At 40.9% G+C, this 26,517-nt stretch overlaps 1 protein-coding gene across 1 annotated transcript in view; it reads right to left on the bottom strand.

The window, feature by feature from the left end:
* Positions 1-26,517, bottom strand: part of HMCN1 (hemicentin 1) — a 677,492-nt gene that overhangs the window by 567,063 nt on the left and 83,912 nt on the right. Inside the window, exons 2-3 of the mRNA XM_074389731.1 lie at positions 23,126-23,302; positions 22,076-22,197 (exon numbers count right to left, since the gene is read on the bottom strand). The gene's annotated coding sequence lies outside the window, so the exon portion shown is untranslated. The remainder of the gene's footprint in view (positions 1-22,075; positions 22,198-23,125; positions 23,303-26,517) is intronic.

The raw sequence follows: 26,517 nt of genomic DNA on the forward strand, positions 1-26,517 counted from the left end.
AGGACGTATACCTGTTGTCTAAAATAAACTATGAATTCTAAACACCCCCCCTAAATGATTTTAGGATTATCCAGTTTTGTCCAATCGTTTTCTCTCTCTCCTCCTTCCTTTAGTGTAAATAACAAGAATTGCCTCTAAATCTACCTCAGAAGACAAAGGAAAAAGCAAAACTCTGCCCAGGGGGACCTTACTTTACAAGCCAAGTGACCAAATTTCTCAAATACTATTTTCATAATCTCTGATCAACAGAAAGGAGGTTCTGGAAGCATGAGGGGTCAGTACACACATCGCAACAGGACTCACACAGCACAGATTAGTCACGGGTCCTTTTGACCCAATTTCAGAAAATATGTTTACATACAGACACATATTTTTGCCATTTTTTTTAAAGCAACCAACAGGAAAATCTATCCACATATGTCCATTATGATCCTCTCTAATGAAGACGATCTCTTAATGTTGTTTACACAAGAAGAAATGAATGCATGAGAATGCCAAAGATCTGAGCTTTAGGTTTCTGTATTCAATATATTGAATAAAAGATATATGCAGTATACATTGGAATAGAAAGAGATGAACTCAGTGAGGCCTTGTGCACCTAGTTCTGGAGGTGGTATACTCATTCTGCCATGTATGATGGATGCCTGGATAGATCTCGAGATTTGGAGTCTCGAGTTCGTTCCTCTAAATCTCTAGGGCTTTAAATAAAAACAATCTCTTATATCTTCACTACAAGATTCAAGTGTGAAGTGCTTCAGTAGGCCTCAGAATTAATTACGTTTGGTAACCGACTATGTGTCCACATTATCTGAATGTAGGGGATATTGTGGTGCTGACCCTACTTTAAAATAATAGAAAAATTGATTTCTAGTAAGAAAACCTCTGTGAAGGGAATGTCAATTGATTGCAGACATTTGTGATAAAAAAGAAAAGTCGGTCATTTTTCTTAAATGAAAACTAGAGTCAGACACAGTAAATCTGTTGGCAATGAAAATTAATAGTATATCAATTTAAAAGGAACCACACATTAAAAAAAAAAAAAAAGGAAGAAATCTTAGTTTTTAGAGCAGTTTTAGGTTGACAGTAAAATTGAACAGAAGGTACAGAGATTCCCAAATAACCCCTTCCCCACATATGCACAGCTTCCCCATTGTCAATATCCCCCACCAGAATGGTACAGTTGTGACAATTATGAACCTACATTGGCACATCATTGTCACCCAAAGACTGTAGTTTATGTTAGGGTTCACTGTCAGCGATGCACAGTCTATGAATTTTCGCTAATGTCTGGTGACATGAATCCACCATTGCAGCATCATACAGAGTAGTTTCACTGTCCTAAAAATCCTCTGTGCTAAACCTATTCATCTCTTCTCTCTACCCCTGGCAACCATTGATCATTTCACTGTCTCCATAGTCTTGCCAGTTCTAGAATTTTATATAGTTGAAAACCTTCAGTGTTTTTTTGCAAATGGACTTCTTTCATTTAGTGATATGCACTGACATTTTCTTCAGGTCTTTTTGTGGCTTGATAGCTCATTTCTTTTGAACCACACACACTTTTAGAAAACGGATATTCTTCTGTGACTTACAACTGCGGTTTCTGTGGTTAGATGTAGAGGCTGAGTTTTACACATTGGTAAATACATCTTGGAGTAGTTAAGCCCTGGATTTAGAGATTGCAGTCGTGGGTTCGAGTTTCAGCTCTGCACTTTACTAGGATGGGAACCACTGAGGTCAGTGAAGGATGAACATAAAGAGGCTTAATTGTCCATGAGGTAATCCAGCTGGAGCTTTTGCCCAATAGGGGTACCCTAGACTGGGGGGCAGGTGACACACTGAGCAAGTCTAACCCCCTGTCTTACAAAGTTGAACCAGCAGATAAATACTTCTAAGAAATAGGGAGACATTAAGTTTGAGGGGATTCAGAAGATAGATCACAGAGTTGCTCTCGAATCCTAAAATAAATTCAGTTCTAGCCATACGGCGAAACAAAATGTAGTCAATATAATTCAGTATTTGAGATATGGAAGATTTTAACAATAGGGGATCACTCTCATAAGTAATCACATGTGGGAGGGGTAAGATGTAAAGATATAAAAATGTATACACAGAATTAGGCTAAATCTGTAACTCATGATTTTATCTGATCCCACAGGATAATAAATAAAGGTAGCTAAGGAGATACTCTAACATGATTACTCATATTTACATCTAAGTAGGGATTATGATTGTACCATCCTGGGTTTCAGCAGAAAACTGATCAAACTCGGACACTGAGTAATTGAAGGAGAGTTGTCTTAAGGGATTACTTGTGAGGTACGGGTAAAGAATGGTACAGGTTCCTAGGGTCAACCCTATTAGCAGCCTCAGCCAGAAGGGCTGGAGGAAGGAGTCGTTTCCTGAACCTTTAGAAAGAGGGCTGCTGGGCCGGGCGCGGTGGCTCACGCCTGTAATCCCAGCACTTTGGGAGGCCGAGGCGGGTGGATCATGAGGTCAGGAGATCGAGACCATCCTGGTCAACATGATGAAACCCCGTCTCTACTAAAAATACAGAAAATCAGCTGGGCATGGTAGTGCGTGCCTGTAATCCCAGCTACTCAGGAGGCTGAGGCAGGAGAATTGCCTGAACCCAGGAGGCGGAGGTTGCGGTGAGCCGAGATCGCGCCATTCCACTCCAGCCTGGGTCACAAGAGCGAAACTCCGTCTCAAAAAAGAAAGAAAGAAAGAAAGAAAGAGGGCTGCTGGACAGAGCTGTGCCCTTTAGTCAAGGCACACAGGCAGCCAGCGGCAACCCCGCCTGGAGGAAGCGAGGCCCAACTTCACTCACAAGGACAAAACCCCAGCGAAAGTCAGAAGGCGAGGGGGCCTGTGGACGCAGCTCAGCCTTCCTGGGCACTCAGCAAGGTGGAGAAGGATGGGTGCAGAGAGCAAACAGGGGGATCTCATCTTCCTCTTTATTCTTGTCTGAATGTTCCACACTTTCTCCAAGGAACATGTAGATCAGACATGGATTCCATGGTTTTAAGTTACTTTCTCCTGTGGTACTCCATTTTTGTCATTAACTGCAGAGGGTTGGATAAAAAATAAAATGGAGATGTGGGTCAAAAAAAAAAAAGACTGAAAATAAGCAGAAGGGGATAATGAGAGATTCTGGGAAAAGGAACAGAAGTAATTCTGGGGACATAAAAGGTCACATTTGGTGGCAAAGCAAATGGGCCCCCAAGTCTCACTGTCCCAGCTCCACGGTGTTCTGCACATTAAAGACTAATCGTAATGGAAATAATAGTCATTTCTAAGGGGATTTTTTTTTTCAAATGGACTTCCCTGAGTCTGCTTTGACATACAAATTAGCCTTAAATGAAAACACCACTTCAGAGTTGCCAAGGCCTTTTTCAGCATTCTAAAGCCATTTTGTCTTTTCATGTCTCTGATCTAAACGTATCTGCTTTCACACTCCAAATGGTATCTTTTGTGCAAGCGTACCAAATGGAGTGGAACCCACATCTGGCAGATCTCACAGATGCGACGAGTTTCAATACAGGCAGATGTCAAACCAAGCAAGCCACTGTCACTGGCTATGTGCACGAGGTGAACTGAGGATAAGTTCTGTGATCGCCACTCTCTCAGAGCTCAATGGCTCACACGCAGTTCTTCAGAAGTACCCTACCCACAGTGTTTCTAGGACTCCTATGCTGATCCAGTAGATGGCAGTGATGGTTCCAGGAGCCTGGCTGGCCCTATGCAAGGACCCCTCAATGAAGGCAGGACTCTAAGGCTTTATCCAAGCAAGACAGAGTCACCTGAGTTGACGTCTCTCATCACACTGTAACCCTGCAGCTGCCTCCAACAGTCATGGGAAAAGGAAGTATGACCTTCATCTCTATCTGCAACCCTGAAAACAAAAGCCATTTGCACCTCTAGCCTCCACAATATCAGATATATGGCACGATTGTCTGGTTGTATATTTCAGGCCCAAGGCAGCCTCTGAGTGAGGCAGGCAGGGGGCTACTCCCTTCAAGGAGCAGCAAAGGAGCCTGTAGGTCCCCAAAAGGACATTTAAACCTAAGCAAGAATGGATCTGAAGCAGAAGACAATCAATGCTGGTCCTTGGAAGGTCTGGGCTCTTTAATTAAACAGACCCCCCTGACTTGAATTACAGTTAATGCAGGAGAGATAAGCTTAATTATGAACAAGCAGAAGCATGTTTCACTTGCAAATATCAAATAAGCTGTGGAAATTATTTGCATGGGTTATCAGTTGGTAGACACCTTGGGAGATTTCAAGTCTCTAGGAATTTCTAAAAAAATGTATTTAAGTGCTTTCAGTTAACAAGCTGGGGAAGAACATTATGCAGCAGGTTTCCCAATGCAACTTAACTTTTCTGCTAAGAAAAATAACTTGCATTGCACCATTTATCTGCAATCAGGAGTTAGTCTTCCTTCCAATGGCATATAAAAATAGAAAACATTATACATGTTTGAGCAAGAAGAGACTTTAGATATCACTGTTTTAAATTTGTTAAGCAATGGAATCCTTTTTAAGATAAATGTTATGCAACCTCAATATATCCAGAACAGATAAAAATATTTTATTAATATAAGTTTATTTTATAAGTTCACATTTCTCTTAAATGTTATAAAGTCAGTCACTGAGAACACGGAATTTTTTTTAGATGAATGAGATTAGGGTTCATAGATGACTTAGAGACATACATCAGTTTCAGAATATAATTTACTTTGTTTTTGTTTTTGCAATGACTTTTGTCAATGATGACAGTGATTCCACAGATAAATCACTGTAAATGGCAACAGATGTTTTTGTAATAGCCTTTCTTGCAACCTTGAGATATTCTTTAACTAAATATAATGAAAGAAGCTTCATTCCAAAATCTGCACTGAAACCAGTTATTAACATTGGCAACATATTAATAAGCTGTAATATCCAAAGAGTTAAAAGGTGCTTTAGAAAATTATGGTAGAGACAGATAGCTATGTCCTTAACAAAAATCAGCTCCTTTTCTTCCTGGGTTCACAGCTCAACCATATTTACCAGCCTTCCTATGGCCATTTGTCTGAGTTCCAGCTAGTGACTGTGAGTAGAGCTGACATGCGCCACTTCCAGACCTGGTACCTGCAAAGCTCCCAGGGCAACCCTCCAACCCTTTCCTCAACAACTGGATGGCTGGAAAGGACTGAAGATCTGGAGGAGGACAGGGCTATAATACAGAAGGAGCTTGGTTTCTGAAGGACCATGTAGCAAGCCACCTGAAGGACGGGAAGATCTTCAGTAGGTTTGAAATAGAAGAAACATACTTGTCTTAGGTTAAACAACTAATGTTTGGGTCTTCGTTACAACAACTAGCATTATTTTCCCCTACTAATTAATACTGTCGATATCATGGTTAAGATAAATATGAAAAAGTTTGAATCAAATGTTTGCTAGACCCCTAAAGCACCTGTCTAGAAACCACGGTTTGAAAAAACAGGTTTGTTTGTTTGTTTGTCATAGAGTCTTGCTCTGTTACCCAGTCTGGGAAGCAGTGGTGCGATCTCAGCTCACTGCAACCTCCTCCTCCTCAGTTCCAGCAATTCTCCTGTCTCAGCCTCCCAAGGAGCTGGGATTACAGGTGTGCACCACCATGCCTGGGTACTTTTTTGTATTTTTAGTAGAGACGAGGTTTTGCCATGTTGACTAGGCTGCTCTGGAACTCCTAAGCTCAGGTGATCAGACCATCTTGGCCTCCCAAAGTGCTGGGATTACAGGCGTCAGCCACCGCAACCGGCAGAAAAACTAGAGTTTTGATCCAAACTTCTATATAGAGGCATGACTTCCTTGCTGCAGGGCAAAAGGAACTCTTACTCAAAGCCACCAAAAAGTTAGTAGGGCTTTTAGCAAGTAGTAAAAGCAATCATATAATCGAGCTAACTTCTATTTTTGTGCAGTAGTGCAACAGAATTAAGGTCCTGGTCCCTCCCAGCAAAACACATTATTTCTGTGGCACACTCATTCTCCATGACCCTTAGGGGACTCAGATGCTGCACCTGTGGTACCTGAGGGTGTGAGACAGAGCATGGCCTCTCTTTTCTTCCAATAAATCCCTACAACAGGAGGCAGCTTCTCCGCCATTTTATCCCCACTGAATTTACTAATTTAGGAGGGGAAGCTGTGGACTAGCAGGAAGACCAGCAAACTCAGAAGTTCCAAATTCAAGGCCCACACCAACTTCTTCCTAGTTGGGCAAATCTCTAAACTTCATCTGCAAAATTAAGAAGTGAGATCATTGAAAATAGTTAACTCAAACGTGTGAAAGTTCTTTAAAAAAATGAAAGAGTATATGAAATACAAAATATTGCAGTTACTGGTGACCCTGAAGAACGTAGCAGATCTACAGTCATTTCACCAAAGAGGCATTGTGATAAAATGCTATAATCATGAGATTTAGTATGAGAAAACATTGGCTGGCCTCTTTTTCTGCTATGAGTTTGTTAAATTCTATTTGGTTGTAAGTGACTGAAAAATATAATGGTGGGGTAGTTCTCTCCTGTATAAAAGTCCTTGGAGACTTCTTAGGGTGGGTATAGCATTCTTTGGTGGGGTTCCAGTTAGGGCTGCCAGCTAAAACACGGAATACTCAGTAAAATCTGAATTTCTGTTAAACATTGAGTGACATTTCAACACCAGTATGTCCCATGCAATATTTATTCGTCAGCTTGTATTTTTATTTGCTACATCTGACAAGTGTAGACCAGGCTTCTTCTTTCAGTTTATTCACTCACTTTCCAAGATGGTAGCATTCATATTCCAGGAGAAAAAAAGGAAGAGAAAAACAAAGTGCTTTATTAAAAGCTTTTTAAATAAAGCTTTATTAAAAGCACTAGCATTTAATAAAGGCTCCCCCAAAGCTACCACTCTACAATTCTCTATGCATCTCAGGGCCCAGAACTTAGCAAATGGCTATGCCTAGTTGCAACGGAGCATGGAAAATCTAGTCGGCAGTGGTATGCTCACCTAAAAGTTCCATTACTGTGGAAGTAGGAAGGACTTAATGTTGCAAAAACAACTGTTAGATTGTAATACAGGCAGTCTTAGTCCATTCTTGCTGTTCTGACGAAACACCACAGACTGGGAGCACTCGTGACTTAATCACTTCCCCATGGGCCCTACCTTTTAATACTCTCACAGTGGATATTAGATTCTAACATATGAATTTTGGAGGAACACATCTGTTAAAACCATAGCATATGCCTCCCAGCAAAACTTTCATTTTGTCCAAATCAGTGTTTACTTCTCTAAAACACAGTTTACTTCTCAATGCACTTGACTTTTTGAAGATTAAAAATGGAATAATAAATGGAAGATTAAAAATTCCATTAAAAATGGAATAGACTTTTGCTTTATTACAAGGCAACATTTAACTATGCCTTGATTCCTTCCCAGATGGGGTGCACAGGCAATAGCAATGAAGTCAGGAAACTGCCACTGTGAGGCTTAGCACAGTAGGGCTACAGGTGGGGTGGGCAGGTTAGAAAGGGCTCCTTTCTGGAGTAGAAGGACTTTGCCTTGATGATGGGTAGAATCTGGAAAACCGCAGAGTAGTGGAGAGGACATTTGCGGGAGGACGATGGCTTAACGGAAGGCGCAGAGTTAGAAACAGTCACCACCTGTTCAAGGCGTGAGGAGAAGCTCATTTGACTATAATAAAAGAGCTATTACAGAGAAGATTTCAATATTCCCATTATTCCCACTCAGAACCCTGCTTCTCAACTTAATAATTACATTTCTTATTTTTATGAATGGCTGATAAGTTGATTTTTAATGAGCTAAAAGAGCAACTTCTTTTAGTTCTGCAATTTTAGCTGAAATACTTCAGCAAATATTTATTGATCGTCTCTGATGAGCTAAGCACTGGGGCTACATAAATTAGTGAGACATTTGGTCCAGAAAGACGTGTGAACAACGAAACGATGACATGGAAGTGCTATAATGGGAATATGTATAAGTGGCCACCAGAGCTTTGGGTAGTAAGCATCTAACTCTGCTCATGGGACCTGGACGAGGCTTCGCAGAGTGAGTGAACTTTCCTTGCAGTCATGAAAAAAAATTTAGAAAAATGGGTCAGGAAAAAATGAAGAGGTGAGTCAGCCCTTTTGGTAGAAACAATAAAAATGCAAAGGCATGAAATCATTGCAGAACAAGGGAAGTTATGGGTGGAATGACAGATAAATGTCAAGAATGTCAGGAATATAAATGGAAAAGGTTGACTTTGAAGTATTGTGAATATTTCAAGTAATAAACTAAGCTCTGGACATCGAAGCATAAATTCAGAAGACTCGGGCTCAATTTTAGTCTCTGCTAATCACAAAGCTACATGATCTTGAGGACATATCATTTAATTTTTTTTTTTTTTTTAGATGGAGTCTCACTGTAGTGCCCAGGTTGGAGTGCAGTGGCACGATCTCAGCTCACTGCAACCTTGGCCTCCCATGTCAAGTAATTCTCCTGCCTCAGCCTGCTGAATGGCTGGGATTACAGGCACCTGCCACCATGATGGGCTAATTTTTTGTATTTTTAGTAGAGACAGCCATCACCATGTTGGCCAGGCTGGTCTTGAACTCCTGGCCTCAAATGATGATTATAGGCATGAGCCACCATGCCTGGCCCCTCATTTGATCTTTTCTGAGCTTTAGTTTTCATATCAGTGAAATGGGAGAGATACCAATGCCAATTTGGGCTGTTATTACTATAATCGTGTGCAGCAGAAAACCTTTGGACTTTTTAGGCAGGGGTATACATCAGAAAAACATATCTAGAGGCAATGCAGAGCATAAGTTGGAAATGCAAACAACTGTAGAAAAGAATAATTCTTGTACTAATGAGAATTTGAACTAAGAACTAACAGGGGTAGGCACAGGTGTGCCAGACAAGTACTTGAGAATCATGAGGAAGACAATCAGGGATAACTGAGCTTTCTACCCTCATGAGCACAGAGATATCATAGATGAGGCAGTTCCAGGAGAGCGGGACCTATGAATGTGATCTGATTTGGAAAGAAAAAAAAAAAAAGTCTTTGCAGATGTTTAAATTAAGGATTTTGCCAAATGCGGTGGCTCACACCTGTAACCTCAGTACTTTGGGAGGCCAAGGCAGGCAGATTGCTTGAGTCCAGGAGTTTGAGACCAGCCTGGGCAACACAGCAAAGCCCCACTGATATGGTAGTGCATACCTATAGTCTCAGCTACTCGGGAGGCTGAGGTGGGAGAATCTCTTGAGCCACTGCAGTGAGCTGAGATCACACCACTGTACTTTAACCTATATGACAGAGTGAGACCCTGTCTCAAAAAAAAAAAAAAAAATTAAGGAATTGAAGATGAGATCATTCTGGTGGATCCACGCAGGCCCTAAATCAGGTGTCCCCAAACTTTTTACACAGGGGGCCAGTTCACAGTCCCTCAGACTGTTGGAGGGCCGCCACATACTGTGCTCCTCTCACTGACCACCAGTGAAAGAGGTGCCCCTTCCTCAAGTGCGGCGGGGGGCCGGATAAATGGCCTCAGGGGGCCGCATGCGGCCCGCGGGCCGTCGTTTGGGGACGCCTGCCCTAAATCTAATAACAAATGTACTTTTAAAAGACAGGCAGAAGATTTGACACAGAGATAAACAGGGATGGAAGAGAAGGTCACAGGAAGACAGAGGCAGAGATTGTGCCTACACTGCCACAAGCCAAGAAACACCTGGAACCACCAGCTGGTTGAGGCTAGGAAGAATCTTCCCCTGGAGCCTTTGAAGGGAGTGCAGCCTGACAACACCGTGACTTAGAACTTCTGGCCTCCAGAACTGGGAGAGAATGAATTTCTCATTTTAGGTCACTTCATTGGTGTTAAATGTATTATGGCAACCACAGAACGCAAATACACTGATTCATACATATGAACTTTTTCACACATTACAATCGTCAAGATCCTGTTATTATTCCCATCTTAAAGATGAAGGCAACAAGACACCAAAAACTTAAGAAAATGTCCCCAAGATCACACAGCTAGCTGTTGACAGAGCTGAGATTTGTGCTTCGGCCATCCTGTCCCAGAGCCTGGGCACCTCGGGGTGTGGGGGTGGAGGCACCTGACAGGTATCCACATGGAGGCAGCTAAAAGTATAGAAAGATGGGTCTAAGTTTCAGACTTACTGGTGTCTCTCATAGTGAACTGGCTTTACTTATTTATTTATTTGAGATGGGGGTCTTACTAGGTTGCCCAGGCTGGTCACAAACTCCTAGCCTCAAGCGATCCTCCCACCTTGGCCTCCCAAAATGTTAGGATTACAGGTGTGAGCCACCACACCTGGCCTAATGAAGAGGGTTTAGATGAGCTAAACCCTATAAACTATTTACACAGTTGCACAGAGTACAGGAAATGTTCAATAAATCTTAATTATCAATATTACTATATTATATGTAATTCAAATACAATATTGGTATTGTATTTGAAACTGCAAGAGTGGCATTGTTCTTGCCTGATAAGAAGACTTGATTTATTGAAGGGTAGAGAGAGTAAGTTAAATAAAAATCAAATCTTGAGGTTATAGGGGCTATGAAAAATGAAAGAAAACAGTGAGTTTCACGTTAGTATCCACAGACACAGCTTGAGCCCTCCAAAACAGAATGCAAAGGTAGTCGGAAGAGAACTAAAGAAAAGTTCCAAACATAAGCAATAAAGAAGGGGTGGAGAGAGGATGGAGCAAACAACATGGAAATAAAACAATTCTATAAATAGGTAAATAGTGTCTCATCAAAGGTCTTGGCATTTACACTCTGAACATTAAATAATTCCACTCAAAAGCTACGAACAAAATAAAATAACAACAATGAGCTTGGTACGTAATTAGCTAACAATTCACTCAGTTCAATCTGATTGGCAGTCCACAAGATACAGGCAATGGTAAGACCTGAGACAACCTTCTTTTAAGTTCTTAGGTCCAGGATGGGTTACACCAGAACACCCTTGATAACAGCCCTTGTCCTAGCTCTGAAGTCAAAAGATACAACTAATTTCTTGGTCATTTCTGTTTATATACTCATGCTCTGTTTTATTCACTCACTTAACAAACATTAAGTGTCTATACAACACTGTCTAAGCCCTGGGAATATACAAATAACTTGAACATGGCCCCTGCCCTCAAGGAGCCGTGCAAGTGAGAGGCAGGCATTGAAAGATGAAATGACAAGGTAACAGCACAGTATGGAGTTATGCTCTGGACATTAACGGAAGTAGAAAGGAGAAAATCTGGACACATCTAACAAAGGGGACTCAGAGCAAGTTCAGTCCATTTGGGCTGCTATCACAAAATACCCTCAACTGGATACATTATAAACAAAATTATTTGAGAAATTATAGGAGACATTTATTTCTCATACTCTGTGGGTTAGGAAGTCCAAGATCAAGGCGTCAGCAGATTCAGCAATCGGCAAGGGCTTTCTGGTTCACAGATGATCCCTTCTGGCTGTGCTCACAAGGTGGAGGGCAAGTGATCTCTCTTGGGCCTCATTTCTTTTTTTTTTTTTAATGGCATTTTAGGTTTTGGGGTACATGTGAAGAACATGCAGGATTGTTGCATAGGTACACACATGGCAGTGTGGTTTGCTGCCTTCCTCCCCTTCACCTATATCTGGCATTTCTCCCCATGCTCTCTCTCCCCAACTCCCCACCCCTCCCCGTCCCTCCCCCATTTCCCCCCTGACAGACCCCAGTGTGTGATGCTCCCCTCCCTGCGTCCATGTGTTCTCATTGTTCGACACCCGCCTATGAGGGATATCTTGGGCCTCATTTCTAAGCGTGCTAATCTCAATCATGAGGGCTCCGCCCTGTCTCACCTCCCGAAGTCCCAATACCCTGATACGATAATCTTAGAGGTTAGGATTCCAGTGTCTGAACTTTGGGGAGATGCAAACATCCAGATCATAGCAGACTCCCTGGAGGGCACGCCCTGGGTTGGCGTAAGCAAAGGTACAAAGGTGAAAACCACAGGCCTGTTGCAGAAACTTTCCATCTCAGAGCTGTTGCAGTATCAAAAAATTCAACTGCACAGGTACGTCGAGGTCAGATTACAGACCTTCCGTGTCTTAATGCTTTTAGGTTTCACCAACTTCTTCCTAGCCCCTTGACTTGCTTCCTTCACTCCAAGGCTGCTCGATTTCAGCCAAGAAGCATTATCAAGAGGTGGAAGAAAGGCCTAGGAGAGAAGATGCTGATGAGATTTGCTGCCATGTGTACTGGCAAAAACAACTTAGCCAGACAAACATCAATCTATAAATGACGGCTATCTCCCAGGAAAGTGGTGTTCCTGTAGAAGGTGTGGGTTTTTGTTGTTGTTGTTGTTTTTCTACTATTATCTACCAAGACACTTGGTATTTAAAAAAGAATGAGAGGGTAGATTGATCAGGGACCATTATGGGAACAGCTGCTCTGAACTCAGCCGTAAAGATAGGTTCTAGGAATCCATCACTTTCCCCTGTTAAAACACCACTTCCAGTACCAAAAGGAAAATAAAGTGTGCAACTTTATGCAACAAAAATATGCTGTTGTGACAGGAAAAACTAATTAGATATCTGGGGTGAAGGGGTGGCAGGGGGATTCTGTTGCAAATTCATGAAGGAATTTTCAATTCTCAGTGTGTGAGTATACTGTAATGCAGAAGGAGGCAAGTGAAATGAACATTAGATGCCATCAGAAAAATAATTTGTAAATATTTGCTTTTCGATAAAGCTAAATGCTTTTTTTTTTAAAAAAATAAAATAAACAAAGTTGTTCCTTGGTGGTATAAATAAATAGAACACAAAATAAAGACATCCCCAGAAAACAGACGTTTTAAATGCTAATCAAGAAACCAATTTCCATATAATACAAAAACTAACATTGAGCGGAAAGAGAAAGGTCAAAATAAAGATAAAAAGTTTTCCTTGAAATATTGAGGGAAAGGCTTTAAATGTAGCTTCTGTAAAATACAAATTATATTTTAACAATATTTCTCATCATTGATAAAATTGTAGGTACATTTAGGGAACATATTAACATATTGATAGCCGATTTGCTTTTTCAAACTGCTGACTTTCCAAAAGAAGAATTACATCCACCCAGAGCCCCACAACTTGCTTTTTTCCCCTTTTAACCTCAAATATCACACTTTGCAAAATGAAAACAGACTCTAGGACACAAGAGCAATATATCCAGGATCCCAACACAGGTAATTCAAGGCCTAAGGAAATTGAACTTTGGTCAGCAGCTTTTTGTTCTACTTATCTAATTATCCATCAGTTATTGTCTTTATAAATGGCACTTCGTTAATTCAACGAATATTTACTGATCATTCACTACATGCAAGGTTGTAAGGTGCTCTTCTAGGCGCTGAGTGTACGGCAGCAAAGAGAATCCGCATGTCCCTTTTCTGTCAGAGTTTACAACCTAAACTAGAGGCAGGACTGCAGAAAAAGGGGAGAAATGTTTCGTAGTTGGAGACACTATTGGCATTTGAGATCAAAATTCTTGATCAAAATCTCTAATGTTGGCTGGATATGGTGGCTCAGGCCTATAATTCCACCACGTTGGGAGGCTGAGGCAGTGAATCACTTGAATCCAGGAGTTCAAGACCAGCCTAGGCAACATGGCAAAACCCCATGTCTACAAAAAATACAAAAATTAGCCAGGTCTGTGCACCTGTAGTCCCAGCTACTTGGGAGGCTGAGATGGGAGGCTGAGGTGGGAGAATCCCTTGAGCCCAGGAGGTCAAGGCTGCAGTGAGCCAAGATCACACCACTGCACTCCGGCCTGGGTGACAGCGACCCTATCTCAACACACACACACACACACACACACATACACACACACGCACAGATACAAACTCCAAAGTCTAAAGTCTAAAATCCTGAAAGCCACAATCACATCATATTGTATCATGTTAGGTGGAACTATTACCTTATTATTATCTCCATTTAGATATTAAGTATGCTTTAAGGAGATATATATGGGTGCCAGGTTGACAAAGGGTGAGTTTGTGGATTTAATTTTAGCTTGTCAATTTGACTGGATTAAAGAATACTTAAAAACCTGGTAAAGCATTACTTTGGGTGTGTCTAGGAGGGTGTTTCCAGCAGAGATTAGAGTGCGAGTCTGAGTGGATCAAGTGGGGAGGATTGGCTCTCAGGGTTGGTGGGTTATCATCCAATAGGCTGGGGGCCTGGAGAGAACACAGAGGTTAGTCTCTCTCTGAGAACTGGCACAGGGTTTTCTTCTGCTGTCTTGGACACCAGAACTCCAGGCCCCCTGGCCTTTGAATTCCAGGACTTATACCAGTGGCACCCCGATTCTGAGTCTGTTAGCTTCAGATTGAGAGTCACACCACTGGCTTCCCTGGTTCTGAGGCCCCTGGACTTGGACTGAGCCATGCTACCAGCAATTCCAATGGTCTCCAGCTTGCAGACGGCCTGTCATGGCACTCCAGCTTTCATAATTGCATAAACCAATCCTCCTAATAAATCCTCTCTAGAATATCTGTACACATATGCTGTTAGTTCTGTCTTTTTAGAGAATCCTGACTAATACAGATTTGGTACTGGGGAAACCAAATATCTTTCCTTCTCACTATATTCCTTATAACACAATGGTAGAGATCTGTGAAATTGTTCCCTTGGAAAATAAAAACGCAGTGATAACTGTATGAGGCTTCTTAATGGTAAAAGATATAAAAGCTAATTATTATGGGTGTTTCGAAAGCAGAAAACAGCTTCATTCCAATGGTCAAGCAATAGCCATAGTTTCTAACGACCAGCATGTACTTAACAAAATGTGTAGGCCGCAGTCACTGTCCAAATATAAGCGCAGCAAGTGTTTCAAAGAACGTAGAAGTGAAAATGCAGGTGAAAAATACAAGAAATCTCCCCTGCCAAATTATTCAATCATGTATGACTTCCGCCTCTTCACACATAGTGTAATGGTTGCTTTCAAAAACACTCTATTCAATGAATAAAAAGAATTTGGCAAGCTCAGTGACCTTCTGAACCAAAGACACTGGCTGATTTTGAGGTTCCTCAGTGTTACAAAGCATATTAAATAGTGAACTATTCTTGATTAGGCATTTGACTGTTGAAGAAAATAGTTTTTTTTTTTTTCTTCACATTTACCGCTAAATCTAACATAGAGAAACTAGCACATGCTTCTCTTTGGCTAGAGGATGGCCCTTTCTTTTTTCTTCCACAACAATCATCTTAGGAAGGATGGCGATTTCAAAACTGTCCCCGCTGTTTTTTGTATTTTGTGTGTGTGTGTTTCAAAATCAACTATGCACAATTAATGTTCCTGTTGGATCTGAAAAATTCTGAACGTATCTGCTCAGTTATGTATTAATGACTTGAGTAAAGTACTTTATAAATGCTGATTTGAAAGCTGTGTGGCTTTGTCCTTGCATCTTTGTCTTAGATCAGTCACTCTGGAGGAAGCCAGATGACATGTCATGAGGATACTCTAGCAGTCCTATGGAGAGCCCCACATGGTGAGGAACTGAGGCCACCTGCCAACAATGAGTCACATTGGAGGCAGGTCCTCCAGTCCCAGCCAGGCCTTCAGAGCACAGCAGCCTGGGCTGACATATTCAGTCAAGCCTCATGAGATACCCTGAGCCAGAATCCCCTAGTTAAGCCACTTCCAGATATAGACCCCTAGAAAACATGAGCTAAAAATGTCCACTGTTTTAAGCTGCTAAATTTGGGGTAATTTGTTTCTTAGCAATGGGTAACTAATATAAGTGTATTCTTTGATCACCAAAGTCTAAAGAGAAACCCGAAGTTCCTAAGTTATTTTTAACCTTCCATATTGCAAATCAGTGTGACCCAGGGTGTCAGCAGCAGCTCCTGTCTTTAGGACATCTCAACATAATTGTCTCTACTCAGAGCTTAGTCAGCTCCACAGCTATGAGTTGTGAACTCCATCCTGTGGCATCATCCTGAATACAAAGTACTTCCCTGTCTTCTAGACTTCTGTTTTCACCTAACCAGAGATTATCAAGGCATTCCTTTGCAAATAAAACAGTGTTCTTCTTCAGAGGAACTGAGTTAAGTACAACTCTCTCTATCTCATTGTTCAATATCTTATTGGATTTCAATGCATAGATTTATAACCTCTGAATCAGACTACTATCAACATATTCCAAAGTACCAGACTCATTTAGTGCAACAACACCCTGTGCCTCCAATTGTTAGCATGTGTGAGGAGCAGCTTGCAAGATGGCTCCCCCAATCCCCACTTCCCGGTATTCATGTCCCTGTACAATTTCCTCCCTTTCAATGTGGGCTGGGCTTAGGGACTTTCTTCTAACAAACAGACTGCTGTGAACATGATGGGATGCCACTTCTCAAATAAGATTACACAAAGACTCAGCCTTCCACCTTGCTCACGCTGATGACAACCAGATGCCATGTAGTGAGCTGCCCTGTGAAAAGGCCCGTGTGCCAATGAACCAAGGGAGACCTCAAGTCAACAGCCAGTGAGGTATGGAGGCCCTCAGCCTAATAGCCACAAGGAACTAAATCCTGCCAACAACCACATGAGTGAGCTTAGAAGAGGATCTTCCTTGATTTAGCTTTGAGGTAACTACAGCCCTGGTCAGTACCTTGGTTGTAGCCTTATGGGAAACCCTGAGCCACAGGACCCAGCTAAGCCACACCCAGTTTCTGACCCACAAAAATGTGAGATAGTAAATGTTGGTTGTTTAAGCTACTACATTTGGGGGTAATTTATTACACTGCAATTGATAAGTAATATACTGTGGGAAAAGAATTAGTTATAAAACATAAATTATAAAGTACACAATAGTCAAGTGTTTCTAGAGCATATTCAGCTTGTTAACCCAAAGTACTAAATCATATTTGACGAAGACTCAGTAACACCAAAGCGTAGGTTACAGGATGCAAATTTATCTTGACATGTGATTTTTCTCTGTGGTAAGTTTTCCCAGATTCATCTTTAATAATTTATAATTCATAAGAATTGTGCATGGGAATATAAACACAGTTATAGACTATTAAAATACTTTTTAAAAACATTAAGTAGAAGCATATCTGGCAAGTACATCGCTTCTGATCTCCTTTCTTAGGTTTTATGAATTCACTACCTACCACATGGTAGATGAGCATTTGTCATACTTAAATATGTATGGGAAAGTAAATTTGGAAAGCCGTTCATCAGCACAATTTGTTTTAAACCCCTGAATTGAAAAAGGAGGAAAGTAGCTGACTTTTGAGTTTTTCTCTAAGTCGGCATTTCTCTAAGTATACAAGCTATTTAGGGATGGTATATAGTTTTTAAAAGGTTCCATTGTCAAATAAGTTTGAAGAAAAGCTTGGTGAAATTTAATTAAAATAGGCTACTTTTTTGCACAACACCTCTAAGCCTTCCCTTCCCCCTGCCCTCACCCCCACCCCCACTGCCCATACCTGCTGCTGGGTCACCTAAGCATAAGTATTGTGAATCTCTAAAAGGAGAGTATATTCTGAAATTTCTTTTTAACTGATTTGGTTGAATGACTGATGCTTCTTCTCCATGAATATTCCCTGAAATTACATTTTGGCAAAACTGTTGAAAATTAAGAGCTTAACTGAAAACTGACATCTGAATGTTGCATCCAGCTCTTTCCTATTAGCAGATTCCATTTTTCAAATGTTATCAAAGATGCCCCCCACCAACTTCCCTCATGGATTGAAGCTTTATTAGGTAAGAGGCTGGAGCTACACACTTAAACAGGTTTAATATTTCTCACCAGTAGTGGGTTCAGCTTCATTCACAATTGCAACAGACAACATTACTTTTATCTGTTCATAAATCGTAATAATAAACCCACAGTAAATGTTAACTATGTGCCAGGCACTATTTTGAGACAAAAAAAAAGAAAAAAGAAAAAAATCTGGACTGGCAGATGGAAGAGTTGACATCTAGGAAGGCTAAAGGAACCAGTGTTCAAATACTACCACCAATATCTGTATACCATGTCTTCATGCTGGGTGTTACTATTGTAATATGGATATTGCCTGCATTGGCTCAACAATTCAATGCAAATTATTTTATGAAAGATCAAGCACAAATTAATCTTATACTCTATTAAAATTCATCTCAGTTTGCTGCTGAATTTTCCCCTATTGATTATTAGTTTGTAACAACAGAAACAATGTTGATATAACATTCTCATGACAAATTAATATTAATGCAGCAAGGATTATATAGTCAATACCAAGGTATAACAAATTAATATTCCATTAGTAGTTTTTTATTATCTTTGGAACTAAATTAGCTATAAAAGTCACAAGCTTTACAATTTTAAAGTGAGATGATTATTTTTTTCTGGGAGCTTCTATAATTCTAGTGAACATATATTTGAATTTATATATAATACCAACAAGCAAGAGCTCTTACAACAGTCTTTGGCTCTTGTTAATGCCTGTAAATCTACATATGTTTTGCACAATGAACATTAATGCATTTAGACTACATGTGTTTTTTATAATTATTTATTGACTTTTAAGAGGAAAAAGTTTTAACTTTCAAAAATTACACAACTTCCATAATTTGTCTAGTTCTTAAACTTTTAATTGAATATCATAGTAAAATTTTTGCAATTGATAGTAAAATCAGATTAGATACTCATTGTTTAATCTAGAAGAGACCCAGCTGTATCTCAAAGTTTTATCATATGTTGGCTGGCCGCGTTGGTTCACACATGTATTCCCAGCACTTTGGGAGGCCGGGGCGGGCAGATCACCTGAGGTCAGGAGTTCGAGACCAGCCTGGCCAACATGGTGAAACCCTACCTCTACTAAAAATATAAAAATTAGCTGGGCATGGTGGTGGGCAACTGTAATCCCAGCTACTTGGGAGGCTGAGGCAGAAGAATTGCTTGAACCCGGGAGGTGGAGGTTGCAGTAAGCCGAGATAATGTCACTGCACTCCAACCTAAACAGAGTGAGATTCTGTTTCAAAAAAAATAAAAAATAAAAAGTTTTATCATATGCCATATGCTTTACCTTATGAGTAGATTACACACACACACACACATACACACACACACACACACACAAGTAGAATTTCTTTGGAGAGAAGTAGAAAGATAATATGGAACCTACCCTTTGTCATTAAAGATGTAGTAAAAAGAGTTAGATTTGCCTTCAAATTCCACCTCTAAGTGTTTTACTTTAGACTAGTTCCTTAACCTCTCTGAATTTTCTGTGAATTGATGGTGAGTGAAGTGATGATACAAGTAGAGACAATATATATGTGCCTAGCACACAGTTCGCACTTGACAAAGTCCTGGAAACACCATCATTATTCAATTTAAAAGGCTAATGCTGAAACTCATTTTTTTTTCTAAACCCTCTGTGAATCTGTCTTAAAAAGAGAAGGAAGCCCTAGCTGGTGAGTAAGCATATATATGGAACTTGCTTGAAATGACACAGTGAACCTTAAGAGACTTACCGCCATCGTGTAGGGAAAAATCATGAGCTATTTAGGCATCTAATCCTTAGAACAGGCATAGAAGGTAGGAGGAGAGAATCTCAGCAGGTTTGGAGATGAGCCTGCACGGAGCAGGGAAAGAAAAGAAACCTGAGAGTGAACTGACTTGTGAACTGGGCTAACCACACTCACTTGTCTGTGTCCGTCTCTGCTGCTAGCTCAAGAGCATCTTAGGATGCTGGGACTGTGCCTCCTTTATCTCCTGTTGGCCACCATACCTAACACAGACCTTTAAACGTGGTGCTCAGTAAAGTGTCAGGTGAGTGGGAAGAAAGAATGAAAAGGTGAGCAGGAGAAACTGGAAAGGCAGAAGAAAGAAATGGGCAGACGAGAAGCAAGAAGAGGTAAGGAAGAGGAGGATAAGGAGTTGGTTACTCTCTCAAATGGGAACCAGAAGCTTCTACTCTGTAAAGGTTGCTCGCGTCTATGTTTCTGTGATTTTTTAAAAAACTTTTTTCTCATTAAATTGGCAACAATTCTTTGATTCAACCAAAGACCAAGAAAGCTTTGCGTAGTTGGAGTTATTGGATGGTGACGGCAGCTACACCTGTTCCCAAGGGTGGGCCGGGACAGCGAGATGGGGGAACCAGACAGCCATCCCATTAAACGTCCCTCTGTGATGGCTAATCCTTCCCACTAACTCACACCAACCGATCTAATTACAGCCTGCTTCCATGAAGGGCACAACCAGATCTCACCTATTTCTCTATGTAATCCCTCTGAAAGTCGTTTCTGAGCTTCAGTCTTTTTGGCTACACTCAGTGGATTCTGAGATCCTGAGTTCTTTCCCTTCAGCTCCATTGCATACACAGCTGCCAAACCTTTTGCTGCTATCCTCCCTGCCTCAGAACCTTCATTAAGTCCTTTGTCCTGGCTTCCTTACCTGTCACACAAAATTTAAGTTGGGGAGATTAGTTTTGATCCTAGTACTAAAGAAGCTACGGCCAAAGGTCAAATACCAGAAAAAGCTTATAAATTCCTGAACGCGCAAACCTTAGAGCATGAAAAGAATTCTAACGATGACTTAGTACAACCCTCTTATTTTATGGAGGAGATTATTAAGGCCCAGAAAGATCAGTTTGCATTGAACAAGACAAACAAAAAAAAGCATGGCCACAGAATGACTTTAAATCTTAGGCAATCGCCTTGAAAATGCTTGCTGGTATTTCCAGAAGTCAGGCAAGAATGCAGATTACATCACACAATCGTCACCCTCCTGGAGGAGGCTGAAAAACCCCAAGCTCTTGAATTTCTCTTCTTCTAATTGCCAGTCCCTTTCCCACTGAAGTATGTATCCTAATCCTTAGCCCCAATTCGCATCTCTTTCTTTTGTCAACTGAATGTTGAGGAAAGGCCGGAGAAAGATCTCAGCTAGCGTGTGGAGTATGGAAGGGAGATACAAGAATTCTGGAGACAGATGGGGCTGGAGTTCTAGCTCTCAGCTGCCCTTAGCCCTTACTTTGAGCAAGTTTCTTAACCCCTCTAAACCTCAGTTTTGTAGCTAGAAAAATGAGGACAATACTGGGTCCTACTCTCTAGAGTTTTTGAGAGGGTGAGGTGAGCAACCCTGATCCAGCCTTCTGCTGTAACCACAAAGGCCCTTGTTTGTGACACGTGGCACCGCCTGGTTTTCTCATTTCCCACAGTGAGTTTCTTCCTGGATGGGGGAGATCTGGTCTCCTCTCCTGACCAATGACTTCAGTGAGGACCTACTCAGTCCATCAGAGATGTTCTAACATTAAACCTCAAAAGAGAAGAAATTAAGGTCTCAATCACTTTTACTCCCACGAGTTTCTTAACACCTTGTGGAAATATGCTTTCACTGACCCCACCCTACATGCACCAACCAGCAACCTCATATGCCAGGCGCATAGAGGGGCTGTCATTGTCTGGCCAAATAAAATATTATTCTGCTGCCATAATTCATCTTTATTTCATGTGCTTTCTTCACCTTTATGCCATATTTTCCTGTGGCATGGATCATAAGTATTTGATCTTTCATATTCAGTCACGTATTCTTTTGTTTAAGTATTTGTTACCATAAGCATTTTTATATTGCCGCATCAATAGGCATGCCTGTTACTATACATTCATATTTCTGAAAAGAGCCAAACATTCTCCCCAGAAAAAGATCTGATTCAAGCTGATCTGCTATCTCCAATACCAGAACCACACTTTTAAAAAGCAGTTATTCTGTGAGTGTTCCCACATTTCTTCTTATTGGGCAACAAACCCCATCAAAATGATAATACCATTTATTATGTTACTATTTTGCCCTAAGCATTTTTCAAGTGTTACTTTATGTATTCCTCAAATAATCTTAATTTTAAGAGACCAGCACTGTTATTCCTATTTTGCAGATAAGGAAACGTGAGGTACAATGGGGTAATGTCATCGGCAAAATGTCACTCAGCTAGTAGATCATGGAGCCAGGATTCGAAACAAATCTATATGGAAATGTCAGAGGCATTTGAACCAAAGCAATTCCATCTTGAATAGGAGCCGGGTAAAATAAGACTGAGACTTACTGGGCAGCCGTATTTCCAGATGGTTGGGCATTCTAAGTCACAGGATGAGATGAGGGTCGGCACAAGATACAGATCATAAACATCTTGCTGATAAAACAGCTGCAGTAGAAGCCAGCTAAAACCTACCAAAACCAAGATGGTGATGAGAGTGACCTCTGATCATCCTCACTGCTACACTCCCACCAGTTCCATGACAGTTTACAAATGCCATGGCAAAGTCTGGAAGTTACCCTCATGGTCTAAAAAGGGATGGCATAAATAATCCCCTCCTGTTTAGCATATCATCAAGAAATAACCATAAAAATGGGCCCAGAAGCCCTCAGGGCTGCTCTGTCTATGGAGTAGCCATTCATTTATTCCTCTACTTTCTTAATAAACTTGCTTTCACTTTACTCTGTGGATTCACCCTGAATTCTTTCTTGCAGGAGATCCAAAAACCCTCTCTTGGGGTCTGGATCAGGACCCTTTTCTGGTATCAATTCTATAACTCATGCCTACATCATCTTAATTTATACAATTCTCCATAAATGAAATATAAGCCAATGGCTTAAAATCTGTATTAGTCCGTTCTCATACTGCTATAAAGACCTACCTAAGACTGGGTAATTTATGAAGAAAACAGATTTAATTGACGGACAGTTCTACAGGCTGTATAGGAAGCGTAGCTGTGACGTCTCAGGAAATGTACAGTCATGGTGGAAGGTAAACAGAAAGCAAGCACGTCTTACATGGTGGAGCAGGACAATGAGTGAAGGGGGAAGTGCCACACACTTTTAAACCGTCAGATCTCATGAGAACTCACTGTCACAAGAACAGCAGGGAGAAATCTGCCCCGTTGCATGATCCAATCACCTCCCATCAGGCCCTTCCCAAACACTGGGGATTACAATTCAACATGAGATCTGGGTGGGGACAGGACCCAAACTGTATCAAAAGGCCACGGTGGCAGAAAGTTTTAGCCTGTGACTCAGAAACTCAACAGCTGTTTGGTGGCAGAGACAGTGTACCGCAAAAGCCCAAGGAAGTGAGTTGCGTTTAGGGAGCACTCACCAGTGCCTATGCGCTGCAGGGAAACACCGCTGTTTGGCTTCCCGCATTGTTAGAGCCCTTATTGTTCCCTCATTGACGAGTCAGCCCAGTATTAGGGAGATCCACAGAGGGGCAGAAGTCCTGAAAACTTTCCATGAGACACGGCACATCGTAGTCTGTGTTAAATCTAGTCACAAGCTGAAAAAACACGTATAAAATACAAATATTATCAACATGATTTTAACTCAGAGGCTGTAACATTTTTTTTTTTTTTGAGACGGAGTTTCGCTCTTGTTACCCAGGCTGGAGTGCAATAGCGCGATCTCGGCTCACTGCGACCTCCGCCTCCTGGGTTCAGGCAATTCTCCTGTCTCAACCTCCCGAGTAGCTGGGATTACAGGCACGCACCATCATGCCCAGCTAACTTTTTGTATTTTTAGTAGAGATGGGGTTTCACCATGTTGACCAGGATGGTCTTGATCTCTTGACCTTGTGATCCACCCGCCTCGGCCTCCCAAAGTGCTGGGATTACAGGCTTGAGCCACCGCGCCCGGCTGAGGCTGTAACATTTTAAAGGAAAAATTTAAAAAGAAAATAAGTAATATATATGTACATGTGTGAATGTAGATAGAATTTACATAGATGTACATTATACATTATAAATATCTACAAATGAGGAATATACGTATATATATATGTACATATATCCCCCCCACACACATTAAAAACCACCTGTCAAGATTAGATAATCTATTTATGTTAGACATGATAAATGCTTTACCAATGATAGCATTAGAAGCACTTGAACTTTGTACCACTTATCTGGGCAGCTACACCAGAGAACTTGTGATCTCAATAAGCCAGAGTTCCTGGGAGAAGGGCCTCAGGGCAGTCAAGAGACTCCCTGGTCCAGGCAGCAGATACTGGAGCAGCAGTGCAGTCTTGACAAGGATGTTTATCCAGGAATCCATCTGGCATTCGGTCAGAAGCTACTGAATTTCTTTAGGGCACTGTGGACATGGCTTCCTCTGTACTTGGAGGGTCTGAGCAATAATAACAGGTGGCTACAGCTGAAAAGAGCATCCCCCAGAATTCCTGGCCACTGCCCTTCCCTTGTTCCTGTTTACGAAACCAGATTTCCGATTAACTTCAGCCCGTCTTCAACCCCCGGCTCCTGTTTCTTGCCTTTGTTTTCTTTAATGAGGTTTTATGCTCAAGTCTGTGTCCTATCTTCAGTCCCATGAGCACAGACTCTTTCTTTGAGCCACCTCTATCCCTGGATCTTGGTTCTACCCTGGCCTTGCCTTTGTTCTCAGCTCTGCTCTATACCCTCCTAGCATCCCACCCTCCCCAATATGCCCACCTTCCACCAACTTCACATCTATCTCCCTATCCCTTTCCCAGGACTTGGGCTCATGCCTGCCCACATCTGATGTGAGCTCCTAGTTCCTGTTCATCTGGAGCTGGCTCAGCTCCCCACCCAGCTGTGTGACAGCCAGAGGGCTGCCGAGTCTCAAGGTAAGGCCCCAGCAGAGCTGAGGAACCATTCTTCTTCCAAAATTCTTACAAAATACATAAGGGAGTCCCAATAGCCTTGCCAGAGTCGAAGAGAATTCACATCTCTACAGCCAGCTCTCTAAATCTCTGTTCTTCATCCCACCTCACTGTACACACAGCCAGAGAAAGCAAGGGCTTCCCTTAGAAATCAAGACTGACCCTGCACCCCCAATCTCAGTCACTAACCCTAAAAGCCATAACATCTTCACATTTTTAATGGTACAGGTTCACAATGAATGGAGAAGTGAGGGCGTTATATTTAAACATCAAATAAACGTGCTGCATTTCTCTTATCGAGAACTATTAAGGATTGAGGTGATATCCTTGATTAAAATTTATACCAGAGACACAACTAGTTTCTGAAAACTTAGTTCTACTGGAAGTAAAGTATATGCTTAAAAAACAAAAGAAAAAAGAAAAGAGGAAGGGAAGGGAGAAGAGGGAAAGAAAAAAGAAAGTGACAGCTCTTAGAGCAGCGAAACCTACAGGAAAGCTTGGAGAATTTTCCCTTCATTATACAATTAACGCGCGGAGATTAATAAAAAATTTTGAAAAAAACCAGAGGCAATTGTTAGAACTATTCCACCACCACAATAATCTGAATTTTATGTGTTTTCTTCATCTTTATGCTATATCGGTCTTATAAATCATAAGTGTTTCATTTTATCGTATACTCAAATGTGAACTTTTTATTATTTTATAAGCATATGATGTTTACATAATCTTTATGATCATTATTTGAATGGTTGCACCCTATTCCACAGATTCCACAGACTGATCAAACGGTTTTACCTAGCGGTTACCAATTACCTGGCTAATGAATTGGATATTTAGGTTGTTTTTAATTCTTTCCTGTTTTAAGTAACACTGCTAGTAATAACTTTACACAATTTTTCAACATTTAGAATATTGTTTTAGGCTACGTGGATTAAGGAGAAAGGGTATAAACACATTGATGGTGCCTAATCTACGTTCCTAAATATCTTTCAGAATTAATGAATTTTAACAAACTTACAGAAAAAAGTTCGATTTGATTGGACTCTCAAAATTAAACATTGACATTTAAAAATTATTTTTACTCAATTAACTCATTTTTCACTTTAAGTTAGCTTTCTCTGATTTGTATAGAGAATGAAAAAAAAAAAAAACACACCTTAATTCTTGTGTATAATTTAAATGCTGTTGTAGGCAGGGAGAGCACTAAAGGAATCGCAGACACTTACCACAGGATTGCTTCCCTAAACATTAAATAGATTTTACCAAAAGTTAAAATTTGGAATGTTCTTCAGTTTGAAAACCCGAGATCTGAATTATCTTTCTTGCTTCTGTATTTAATTTAGCATCATTTTACAAAGTGCTGGTCGATCTTGAAAGTGTTATATTTGATATTTTTTGGTAGCAGAAGGAGAAAGAATAATATATTAGAAGCACCACCTAGTAGATTTGTAACAATGGGCTTGTCTTACAGGAGATCGGGTGAGGCAACTTACGTCTCATTACTCTCATTATAATCAGTATTCACTTTGAGGCATCCATTTTACTGGATCTTTTGCCTTCCTCTCCATGCACAAAATGTTTACTTACATGGTTTCCTTTAAAATAAAAAAAGTTTAAAAATTATTCTGGTAATAGGCATTTGCCACCCAAAGCTACTCACTTGGGAAAGGCAAAGAACAGGAGATGCCGAGGGAGAGAGTGGCTGAAAGAATCCAAGAGAGGCAGGCTTACCAACAGAGCTACACAGAGTTATCGGGACATACGAAAGATGAGAAGATGCATTTCTAAACATGTGGCTGAAAGAATATGAAACTTCAATATGAAGGGCTGGAAGTAATCGGCACTTGAACAGGTCAAGA

The sequence above is a fragment of the Saimiri boliviensis genome, chromosome 19 (genome assembly GCF_048565385.1).
Source record: "Saimiri boliviensis isolate mSaiBol1 chromosome 19, mSaiBol1.pri, whole genome shotgun sequence".
NCBI classification, from domain to species: Eukaryota; Metazoa; Chordata; class Mammalia; order Primates; family Cebidae; genus Saimiri; species Saimiri boliviensis.